Source organism: Palaemon carinicauda, chromosome 22, assembly GCF_036898095.1.
Source record: "Palaemon carinicauda isolate YSFRI2023 chromosome 22, ASM3689809v2, whole genome shotgun sequence".
NCBI lineage: Eukaryota > Metazoa > Arthropoda > Malacostraca > Decapoda > Palaemonidae > Palaemon > Palaemon carinicauda.
In genome coordinates, this window is record NC_090746.1 from 49,054,207 (window position 1) to 49,066,706 (window position 12,500).

At 32.9% G+C, this 12,500-nt stretch overlaps 1 protein-coding gene across 1 annotated transcript in view; it reads left to right on the forward strand.

Annotated features, from left to right (window-relative positions):
• Positions 1-12,500, forward strand: part of LOC137616434 (acetylcholine receptor subunit alpha-like 1) — a 910,421-nt gene that overhangs the window by 8,845 nt on the left and 889,076 nt on the right. The gene's annotated exons all lie outside the window — the stretch shown is intronic.

The window sequence follows — 12,500 nt, forward strand, 5'->3', positions numbered from 1 at the left end:
ATATATATATATATATATATATATATATATATGTATATGTATATATATATATACGTATATATATATATATATATATATATATATATATATATATATATACGTGTATATATATGTATATATATATAAATGTATATACAATATATATATATGTATATATATATATATATATATACATATATATATATATATATATGTGTGTGTGTGTGTGTGTGTATGAAATGACTAAATATGCAACAACAACAACACCAAATACAGCCGTTTCAACTGTAGTCCACTGCAGGACAAGGACCTCAGACATGACTTCATTCATGTTTGGGATTTGGCCAATTTTCATTACTACGCTGGCCAGTGCTGGTTGGTGGTGGTGGAAAACTTTCATCATCTTTCTCAGCAAACCAACCATGTATGCGTGTCCTTGACTATTACAGCTTGGCTGATCATGGTGATACACAAGCCCTGTTAAGGTATACTCACTTAGAAAGGGAAATGTATACTGTATATGTACAGTGTATATATATGTATGTATGTATGTATATATATATTTACGTATATATTATATATATATATATATATATATATATATATATATATATATATGTATATATATATATATATATATATATATATATATATATATATATATACAGTATCAAGTACTCCTATATGGATATAAGAGCCTGTAGTGTTAAGAAGTGACTAATAGGATGGTGAGGACAATGCATCTCTTGTTTATTTAGGTCGAAAGGTTTTATTTTCCAGTGTTTATATATATTTAAGAAATATTCCTTATGTTTAGTTTTATCCACACTTGCATATTTTAACGCAGTAATTTTGCGGTTTTTTTTTTCTATGTGATTATTATCTGTAGTAATAAAGATTTTAATGACAAAATCCCAAGAAACGTTCTTAATGGAATAAACAGGCATTCGTTTAAGAATACATAAGGAAATTTATGCTCTTGATATGCCTGAAGGTATAGTAGTAGTAATACTCTTTCTTGTGTATTGTTAAGAAATCGCTAAAACGGGTCTATTGATTAATTGCTTAATCTTACCAAATAAAGCGTATTCTTTTACCATATATTAGTTTGTGTTTCAATATAAAATATCTTGAGAAAAAAAAATATGCATTTACATACCCTGAACTTGACATATGTATTATGCGGAAAGAAAACTGCTCTAAATATCTGCGTGATTGTCATTATACTTACACTGATCGTTTTATAAAGTAGTCTCAGACGCTAGGTCGTGTATTAAACAGTATATCATTTCGTAGCAGGTGCCTTTCCAATTAATACAATAAAATTATTCTTCTGTTCATCGAAATAAACCCCCTTTGAAGATGACTTTCATCTCCATAGTTGGAGAATGGGAGGGGACTGGCTGTTTAGCTTGTACACACTGTAGACTGCCATAGGTCCCAATAGCACAACGTACTGTCTTACTTACTGATATAATTTTGGTTTCATAGTCCATCCGTTATTTACTTTGCGTGGTTATTTACCTCCTTTCTTTCTATTTTAATCTTTTTTTCTGTTCCGTTCCGTGTTTTTTTCACAATAGCCTACTTATCCTATTTGGAAACATTAGTCTTGTAGATCTTTGGGTTTCTATATGAAATTGAAGCCTGATTTACGTTTATAAAGATTACAATGATATTAGTCATGATAATGATTATGATGGTGATAATAGTAATAGTGATGATAATATACGTTCCTATTAGTCTCGTCTTCAAGCTGTCTGACTTTCACTCATTATCGGGGTCACAACATTTCTAATGAGGATCATAGTTTAATTTATCCCCGAATCATGTAACAAATGAATAATACTTCTGTTAAGGAGTATAATCTTAAACTTTGAAATTGCTGTCCCAGATAAGCGTTTGCATTGATAACGTCTTGTATGTGACTGTGTAAGCAGCTTAGCAGGAACTTTATAGATATGGTGGTCAATGTTGTGAGCAAATAATTCCGTGGGACACTGGCTTGACTGTTCCTGTTATAAGTATATATATATATATATATATATATATATATATATATATATATATATATATATATATATATGTGTGTGTGTGTGTGTGTGTGTATGCTCGTATTTACACACATATATGGAAATATGTGCTTATCAGCACAGCCGCTGGTTGACGGGCTAACACCAACTTTGAGGAAGGAGTTGTTATATATTTGTTCTTATTTAGATCGTAATTGGTAGCTTTGAATAGGGATGGAAAATGAAATAAGATTGTTTATTTGAATTTATATTGACACTAAATTGAAGGTGACAATTATGATATGAAATTTTATTATTATACAGTAGACTATTTTGCGAAACTTTAAACACAGCTGAAGACTTCGCCACTCCTGATTTCCGTGTGGTTTTAGGAAGACGTAAATGTAAAAGCAGTAATTTATATTTATATGTATATATACATATATATATATATATATATATATATATATATATATATATATATATATATATATATATATATATATATGCGAGAAAACAAAATAACAAGTAACAATAATATTTTCCTTTTAAAAACATTGCCTTTTGTAAAAGTACATATAGAGAGTTCCTTAATGCATGTTTGGAAACCTCGGCATATTTTGATCACCTCTTCTCCTAATGAGGAGAGAAATTTAATTTTTAATGGACTTGAGAGCATAAAAAGACGACCTGCTGTGCTCTTTTCTTGCAGACTTTTGTATTCCTTTGACAAAGGAATAAACAAAGAGCCAAAGTTGCGTCTCCCGTATTCTTGATTTGGGAAGAAGCAAATTAGTTTTGAAGTCGAGAGGATCAAAGCAAAGAGGTTCTTATAGGAGGAGGGTCTTCTTCTTCTTCTTCTTCTTCTTCTTCTTCTACTACTAAGTGTGGAGCATTTCTTTTACAGGGGAAGGAGTTTGTGTTTTTCATTTGATAAAACAATTTTCTTCATTGATTTGAAGAATTGGATTATTATTATCAGTATTTTATTGTGGCTATCAGCTGGCTCTTGTTTAAAAACTCACATTTTCTTTCAATTTCGTACAACTCCAGTCTCTCCTTCCAATATTTTGTCTCTCTTTGGGCCAGGTTAGATATGAACGCTCCTTTACTTGTCCCATTATCAATGACAGTGACAAACAAAAATATCATTGCTGATTAAGTTTTTGTTCTCGATGGATACAGGACGCATTCATTTCTACCAGTCGTTTCTAACATTATTTTCTTATATAGTTTTTTATTAAAGAATTTTAGTAAGAAACGACTTAAATGAGTAGAGCCATATCTAGGCATGGAAGTGAATCATTGATGAAAGTGAATAAAGGATATGATGAGATTTGAATTGTTTATGTTTTATTGGCAACTTCACACGAATGGAAAAAGGCATGATGTTTTGACTTAGATGAAAAATAATGCCTTGGAGGAACTTGAGTTGGTTTGATCAAGTGAAAAGAATTGATGGAGGAAGAAAAGAGGCCGCTTGTAGAATAGGGTTGAATGATGTAAGGAGATTTGATACCGTTTCTGATGAATCTTTTGTGTAGGCTCATGACGCATTTACTCTTGTGGAAGTTTTATGTACAGGTTTTTCATCCATGATTCAAGTCCCCCCCCCAAAAAAAAACGAATGAGAGTGACGGTGATCAATATATTGTTTTTTACTCAGAAGTAGAACCAGAATTAATTTTACTTTCGCTGTTTTCTTAACTCCAAAATTTAATCAGAATCAGCTCTAAAAATAATTATAATTTTCTCTCCGTTTTCAAGCATCTTCCTTAATTACTAAACAGATTCTGGAATAATGACACCGTGGACGTCCATTCAATTTTGTTACTGGAAAATAACATGTACAGTATAATGAAACACACGCACACACACACACATATATATATATATATATATATATATATATATATACAATAAATATAATATATATATATATATATATATATATATATATATATATACAATATATATCTATCTATCTATCTATATATATATATATATATATATATATATACATATATATATATATATATATACAATATATATCTATCTATCTATCTATCTATATATATATATATATATATATATATATATATATATATATATATATATGTATATATAATATATATGTATATATAAAATGATTATGATGGTTATAATGAAGATCATAATATACGACGGTATCTGCTCGCTTGTATGGAGTCCTTAAAGGTTAATTGGGTCTTCTCCCTTTCATGGATTTTTTTTTCATAACCTGATATATTATGTTAAGGACCCTTTTATCTTGTAGCCACCAACAGGCTTTTTTATTCATATCGGCGTCTTGTTAAAATTCTCCAGGTTGCTAGCATTTGAAGGGGTTAATATCAACGTAAAACTAGTGCACGCGACCCGTCAAAAAATGACGGCTACATAATTAGATAGATATGCACACACGAGTTCAACACTTCCCACTCATTCTTACCAGGGTATAACAACTCCCTCTCCCCCTATCTTAGGGACTGGAAGAGACCGAGTAGTAATGCCTGGTAATGCCGTTGGGCGTGACCATAAGGAAAGATATATATATATATATATATATATATATATATATATATATATATATATATATATATATATATATATATATATATAGGCCTATATGTATATACATATATATATATATATATATATATATATATATATATATATAGGCCTATATGTATATATATATATACACACACACACACACACACATATATATATATATATATATATATATATATATATATCTCCTGACTCCTACTCTATATTATATAGGGGAGGTAATAGAAATTCCACAATTCCTGTTCAGGTTGGTGATTGAACTATGGGAAATATATGATCATGGTTGTCGTTCTTCCACGAGCAAGTTTCCTTAAATTTGTCTTAATTTTTGCTGGAAAGATGTGTACAACATGTTACTAGAATCCGGCCGGTTAGTATCTCCCTATCTTTTACAATTCCTAATACGATATAGTATTCTGGAATTTTTATTATAACTGTGATCAAAGTGTGGATTGTTCTTCCCAATGAAATAAATGAATCTTGTAACTTCAGAAGTTACTTTTTATATTTTAAAGACTGCTTTTAGATTTATTTTTACTTTAGATGCCTTTTTTCCCTCCTATATTCAGTATGCCGTTTACCTAATCTTGCTGGGATAATGAGAATATTAAAATCCCTTCCTTTCTAATGAATTATCACTGCATTCATCAGACTCATTCTAAATGACCCCTCCTAACATTTCTGTATTACTTGAACGCCTCCTGTTCTCCCCACATGATCATTCCACTTCAAACCATTCTAATACACATTTTCTCCTTATCTAACTCTCAATCCTTTTTCTACTCTCCACGTTTCGCCTTTCCAAATCCTCTCACACAACGCGCACGCAAACAATTAATCAGAAACTGTTTCAAGTCATTACTTCTATTTGCCCTTATCATCCACTCCTTACTTCTTTTAAATAATGAATCTCTTTATTTATATATCTATGCGCTCACATATACGCATAAATATATGTGTGTGTGTGCATGCATCTAAGATCGTGATCTTGTAATTTTCCTGTGTGTTTCTATATATATATATATATATATATATATATATATATATATATATATATATATATATATATATATATAAATACACACACACACACACACATATATATATATATATATATATATATATATATATATATATATATATATATATTCATTTATTTATTACTTTTCAGACACGCAACTGCGCGTCACAATTCAAAACACATTTGGTAGTGTTTCCTACAAATTGCGTAAATGTTTAGTACAAGTCCTCATGTCTATTTTTGGAACTATATCTCAATCACATATAAAGAATGATACAGATTTTGCTTACAAGTTGCTTAGTGCTTGCATTAATTCCAACTTTAACATTGTAGGTTTTGATGTAATGTCGTTATGTACGAAGGTTTCAGTTAACGATTTATTGACATTTTTCGCTGACGAATTAAGGAAGCATGTTTTAGACTTCTGACAAAATTATTAAAATGATGAAATTATGTGTTAAAGATTGTAAATTTATTTTTAATGGAAAGTGTTATCTGCAAAAATTTGGAATGGCAATGGGCTATCCCCTATTCCCAGTACTCAATAATCTTTACATGGAATTTTTTGAAGTTAAATTGTCACCAGCTATCTTGCCTGAAAGAGTTCTTTGGTTTCCTTATGTTGACGATACTTTTTTGTGTGTCCTCCATACGAGAATTTCAAGATTTTCTGGCAGAATTAGATAATGTAGTATAGTCCATAAAATTCATTGTTGAAAAAGAAAATAATTGCAAAGTACCATTTTTAGACGTTTTGGTTCATACGAAAGATAGAGGTCATGTTTTTTATATTGACAGGAAACCTACCAACGTTGGTTTCCATATTCATTATTATTCAGATCATCGAATCAGTGAAACGTTTTTTCTTTTTTTTTTCAATTATGTTTTAAAGGACTTTAAGGGTTTGCAGCCCCGAATTTATAGATGCAGAGTTTGGTAGAATTTACGATATAGGATTTGAATTGAAATATCCATAAGTTTTTAATTGACAAGTCTCTACAGAAATCTAAAAATATATTTTATTTCGGTAAGAATACGTAGCCTTATAAAAATGAGAATGTACTGGCACTTCCATACATAGGAAAATTTGTTAATATCAAAGACATATTGAAAATATTCAAGGCAAATGTTTTTAAAATTTCAGGAACAGTAAAGACTATCTTAATAATTAATGCCCCAAAGCATGATAATGGCTCTATTTACATAATTCCATGTACTGGGTGTGATAAGAAATATTTGGGTCAAACTGGAAAATTACCTAATAACCGTTAACCGTATCTAACATCTTTATACAGTTAGGGAAGGACAAATAATGTCAAGTGCGCTGTTTGTGTACATGAATGATTTTAACCACTAAATTGACTTGGGGGAACTCATCGGATATTGTATTTTGTAAAACCATTGTAAAGCGAATCACTATCGAAACTGATTTTATTGAATATTTTGATAATCAAATTTTAAAGCTTAGCTCTGTTTTTTTTTTTTTTTTTTTTTTTTTTTTTATACATTAGACATGTATCGTGTTCATGAAATTATAAGGAAGTACAATGTAAACATTTAGTTCAATGATTGTTACATTACTAGCATTTTATTATATAACAACAAATTGTTTATTTAATTTTTATCTCTAATAATTTCACACATTGACGATGCTTTGCTTATTTGTGGCTTTCATTTCAGTTTTAGATTTTTTTGTATGATTTTATTTTTTCTAATTTACTTTGTACCTTGAAGTGCACGTAATACACGAAAGCTCTTGGTATCTGGTCTTTCACTTCCCTATTTTCTGTGGATTTTACACACACACACACACACACACACACACATATATATATATATATATATATATATATATATATATATATATATATATATATATATATACTGTATACATATATATATATATATATATATATATATATATATATATATATATATAAATTTTGCACATTTAGACGTGGTTTTCATATTCAAATAAGCTATATATTTTGATACATTAATGTCTGGATTCTCTTACCGACCTCGGGATCAGAGCCCCAGGCGGAACCACTCAAAGACAATAGCTTCTGATCGGCTGGGAATCGAACCCTAGTCTAGGAAACTTGACTCAACAGTGACATAACAATTAGCCACGAAGAAAGATAAAAGTCAATGACATTTTTTTTTTGTACTTATACCTGTCGATTTTTTTTTTTTTTTTTGTACATAGAATTGAAATCAACCCATCTTCACCACCGTAGCTAATTGATATGATTGTACATGGCATTCGATTAATGATAAATTTTGCACATTTAGACGTGTTGTTCATATTCAAATATGCCATATATATTGATTCATTGTCTGGATTCTCTTACTGACCTCTGGATTAGAGCCTAAGGCTGAACAACTCAAAGACAATAGCTTCTGACCGGCCGGGAATCGAACCCAGGTCCAGGAAACTTGAAACAACAGCGAATAAAGTCAATGAAATTCTTTTGTATTTATACCTGTCGAATTCAGTTTTTTTGTACTTAAAATTGAAATCATCTCCTCTTCATCGTAGCTAATTGATATGTTTGTACTTGGCAAGTACAAAATACCCATTAGAGAGAGAGAGAGAGAGAGAGAGAGAGAGAGAGAGAGAGAGAGAGAGAGAGAGAGAGAGCTCACATTGGAAACAGTGAAGCAGACCACTCAAGAGTGGCAGACAACCAGATAGCTAAGATTATTCATAATCTCTCTCTCTCTCTCTCTCTCTCTCTCTCTCTCTCTCTCTCTCTCTCTCTCTCATTCTGTATAGTGTGGCTTTTGCCATTTAGATGCACCAGTGTTTAAAGGTGAGAGTCTTATATTGGGGAATTTCGCCTCCTCCTCCTCCTCCTCCTACTCCTCCCCCCTATACGTCTTCCCTTTATCCCTCCCACCTCTTCCTTGCCTCCCTCTCTATTTTTCCCTCCTCCTTATTCTCCTTCAGGTGAGTGTCTTAATTGCGATACTCATCGTAGAGTGGTACGAAGAACTAAGTACCTCCAGTGTATTGCCTTCAGGTATTGTAGAGAGAGAGAGAGAGAGAGAGAGAGAGAGAGAGAGAGAGAGAGAGAGAGAGAGAGAGAGAGAACTCTCACACGTCATACCGTAGATTTGCAAAGGGCCGGAATGTCACTAGACGACGCCTCGTTAACGTAGTTTTTTTTTTTCCTCGTAGAATGTGCAAATGGAATGTCGAGCGACTCTTGGCGGCGACGTTCTCTGTCATCGGTGTCACTCGATTTTTCTCCTTTGCATTTGGCGAGTGTGATGAGAATCTCGGGTCGGTGTTCTTGTCCTATATGAGAAATTTATCTTTTGGTGCTCTTTTTATTTACTTTATAGATGAAAGGACTGTTTTTTGGCCTAAGTAAACACGCCGTTCTATTGCCCTAGGCTCAAGGCTGTAGAATTAGTCAGTCTTTTGTGTGTTTTTTTTTTTTTTTTTTTTATGTGGCTGCTAATGTTATTATTGTTTATCTTGTGATGTATACAATCAAGTTGGTTTTATTACTTGAATGGTTTCATCACTTGCTTTATCTGCCAGCCTTGTTACCCTTAATTGCTTAGGATTGGAGGAGAATTATTGATGGATAGATAGATAGATAGATAGATAGATATGATGAAAAAAGCTGACATTTGATGTGCGCCGTTATATGTTTAACTCAAATCTGTGTTTTGATAGTAACGAAATATGACAGTTATACCATTGAAAATGTTAAGAACACTCCCCCAAGGTAACGAAGTTACGGCCCAAGTGTAACCTATATTGGGAGACACCTTATTAATTATTTAATTAAGAAACACCCCTCCAAGTGAGCAAAAAGTCATCCTCACCTCATTAAATTAAGACTATTTTTTGTTTCGGTTCTTCTCGCTCTGCTGAAGTTATCTAATTTATCTCTCTCTCTCTCTCTCTCTCTCTCTCTCTCTCTCTCTCTCTCTCTCATTTGGTTACCAGAAGTCTGACGCTTATTTGTATACATGTTTATTGTTAAGTTTTAAAGTTTATTTGTAATTTATGTGTATTTACGTTTATCGAGAGAGAGAGAGAGAGAGAGAGAGAGAGAGAGAGAGAGAGAGAGAGAGAGAGAGAGAGGAGTAGGGTTGGTGGGGATGTTTGGATAGGGCTTGTTTAACCTCATTTATGTGTTCTAGCCTGATTTGACTGTTTTCTCATCTTGTGTTAGGTCGAATTAACGTGTTAAATCGTCCTAACTCAAGTTAGAGGAGGACTCTTGTTTTACTCTCAAGCTACTTATATTCTCTCTCTCTCTCTCTCTCTCTCTCTCTCTCTCTCTCTCTCTCTCTCTCTCTCTCTCTCGTGAATAATTTTGGAAATACCGTACACTTTTTTGAGTGTTTGAAGCATAAAATTCAAAGTAATCATAAAGACAGTGATTATGGGTTTAATTAAGCATATGCTGGAACGACGAAGATGAGTATGTGCACTTAATTCTACGATCGTGAATGTCTATTGGTTCTTGGAAATCTTATGTGAATGATAATGTGAATTTATGTTGGGCAAATAATATTGATCCCATAAATGCTAATTTCTTTATAAGCTGTGGAAGTGTGTTTGACTGTGAATCTGTATTAGACCACAAGCAATTTGACTATAATGGTTGTACACACGTGACTTGAGTATTCTTAATTATGAATCAGGTTATGTTAGTCTGTAAGTTTTACTAAGGGCCACGCAAAGGCGGAAAACGTGAAGATTATGCTATGGCCCTGAACTAGTCTTATCTGTTATGCACACTCTGGTTATGAATGTACTGTATAATTATACCATGCGTACGTTTATAAAGCACGTTTTGTATTTGGAATGCGTATTCATATAAAGTTATAAGATGAAATTCGCTTTTGAGTGCGCATTTGTAAGTATGGAATATGTGGCAGCCAATTAGAAACATCCCTGACTAGCGATCCGTTGGATGGGAGTTCGAGACCCGCTCAAGCTCGATAGGTTTTAATAGTGTCTATATCTTCAACATCCATGTGAGCTATGGATGGAATTTTTATTGGAGCCTATAGGTCTACTTCCTCAGTTCTCAGCAGCCATAGCTAAGCCCTCCCGGGTCCTAGCTTGATTGACAGGGGGCTTGGCCGTTGATTACATGTATACATGGTCAGTCTCTGCGCATTGTCCTGTCTAATTTGCCTCTGTGGTCATGAACAACCTTTTAACCTTTAATGAAGATGATATTGAATGCACACATGGAAATGATATATGGACTATGAATCTTCACTCTCTCTTCTCTCTGGCACTCAGGTCTCATTGCAACAGATCGCCTCTGGCATCAGACTCTTCTGCATCTCGGTTCCGAACGTCATGTAAACTTCCAGGGCATTCGAAATTTTGCATATATTATGGCAAATATTATTCTTACAAGCAACACTTCAGATTTCTGCATTTTCATTTCCATTTTAATGGATTGTAAAGCAAAGAGAGAGAGAGAGAGAGAGAGAGAGAGAGAGAGAGAGAGAGAGAGAGAGATAACTTGTCAATATTATTATTATTATTATTATTATTATTTGCTAAGCTACAACCCTAGCTGGAAAAGCAAAATGCTATAAGCCCAGGGGCCCCAACAGGGAAAATAGCCCAGTAAGGAAAGGAAAAAAGGAAAAATAAAATATTTTAAGAAGAGTAACATTAAAATAAATATTTCCTATATAAACTATGAAAACTTTAACAAAACAAGAGGAAGAGAAATTAAATAGAATAGTGTGCCTGATTGTACCCTCAAGCAAGAGAACTCTAACCCAAGACAGTGGAAGACCATGGTACAGAGGCTATGGCACTACCCAAGACTAGAGAACAATGGTTTGATTTTGGAGTGTCCTTCTCCTAGAAGAGCTGCTTACCATAGCTAAAGAGTCTCTTCTACCCTTACTAAGAGGAAAGTAGCCACAAAAGCAGTATTTTAATGAAATTTTTTTTCTAGAGGATTCGTTTTACAACAGCCGTACTTGGTGGCGCTGCCGCATTCTAAATGAACAAATGCATTGATGAATAAATTCGTAAATCATACATTCATAAATTTTCACCACAGCTGGGGGCAAGGTTACAATTTGAAATACGGTATTAAAAAGTGAAGGGCAATAATGTGTCTTTTATTCTCTGTTGATGGAATGGCGAAAGTGAGGTTTCGTGAATAAAAAAGTGCTGTGGTATTTTACGAGTGGAATTTGCATTAGTTTTAAGAAAATGTTCATCGCATATTTAGTCATTTCCTTTGATACTAGCATTTTCCCTTTTTATAAGTATTTTTCCCCTGGCTTTATTGGCCTCTAGCTCTTGGAGCTATAATGTGGATATTAACATTTGATACGCTGAGGGAGTGTGTTAGGGAAGAGTAACATACTAGTTTAGTTCAGGGCTGTACAAGGTTGGTGAACTCTCCATTTCTCTCGTATTTTAATGGCAAATTTCTAATATTTTGTTGAGCCTTACTTTATCCCGGTTTTAGCGACAGCGAAATATTTGGGAAAAAATCTTGAGGGATAGTGACTTGCATCAAGCTTACCAGTAGCTGTTTGGTCTCCCAATATAAAGGAATACCAGAAGTAGTTTAATGCCAAATATAAATTTTGTAACATGGCAATCGATAACCGGGAGATATGTGACCAGCCCACTGACACTATCTTCATAATCATTCGAGGTATGGAAGAAACTGCAAAATATCATGTAAGAACAGATAGAGTTTTATATGTATATAAAAGTAATCTAGGACAGGAACCACTTGCACCAAAGTAATCTAGGACGGGAACCACTTGCACCAAAGTAATCTAGGACGGGAACCACTTGCACCAAAGTAATCTAGGACAGGAACCACTTGCACCAAAGTAATCTAGGACGGGAACCTCTTGCACCAAAGTAATCT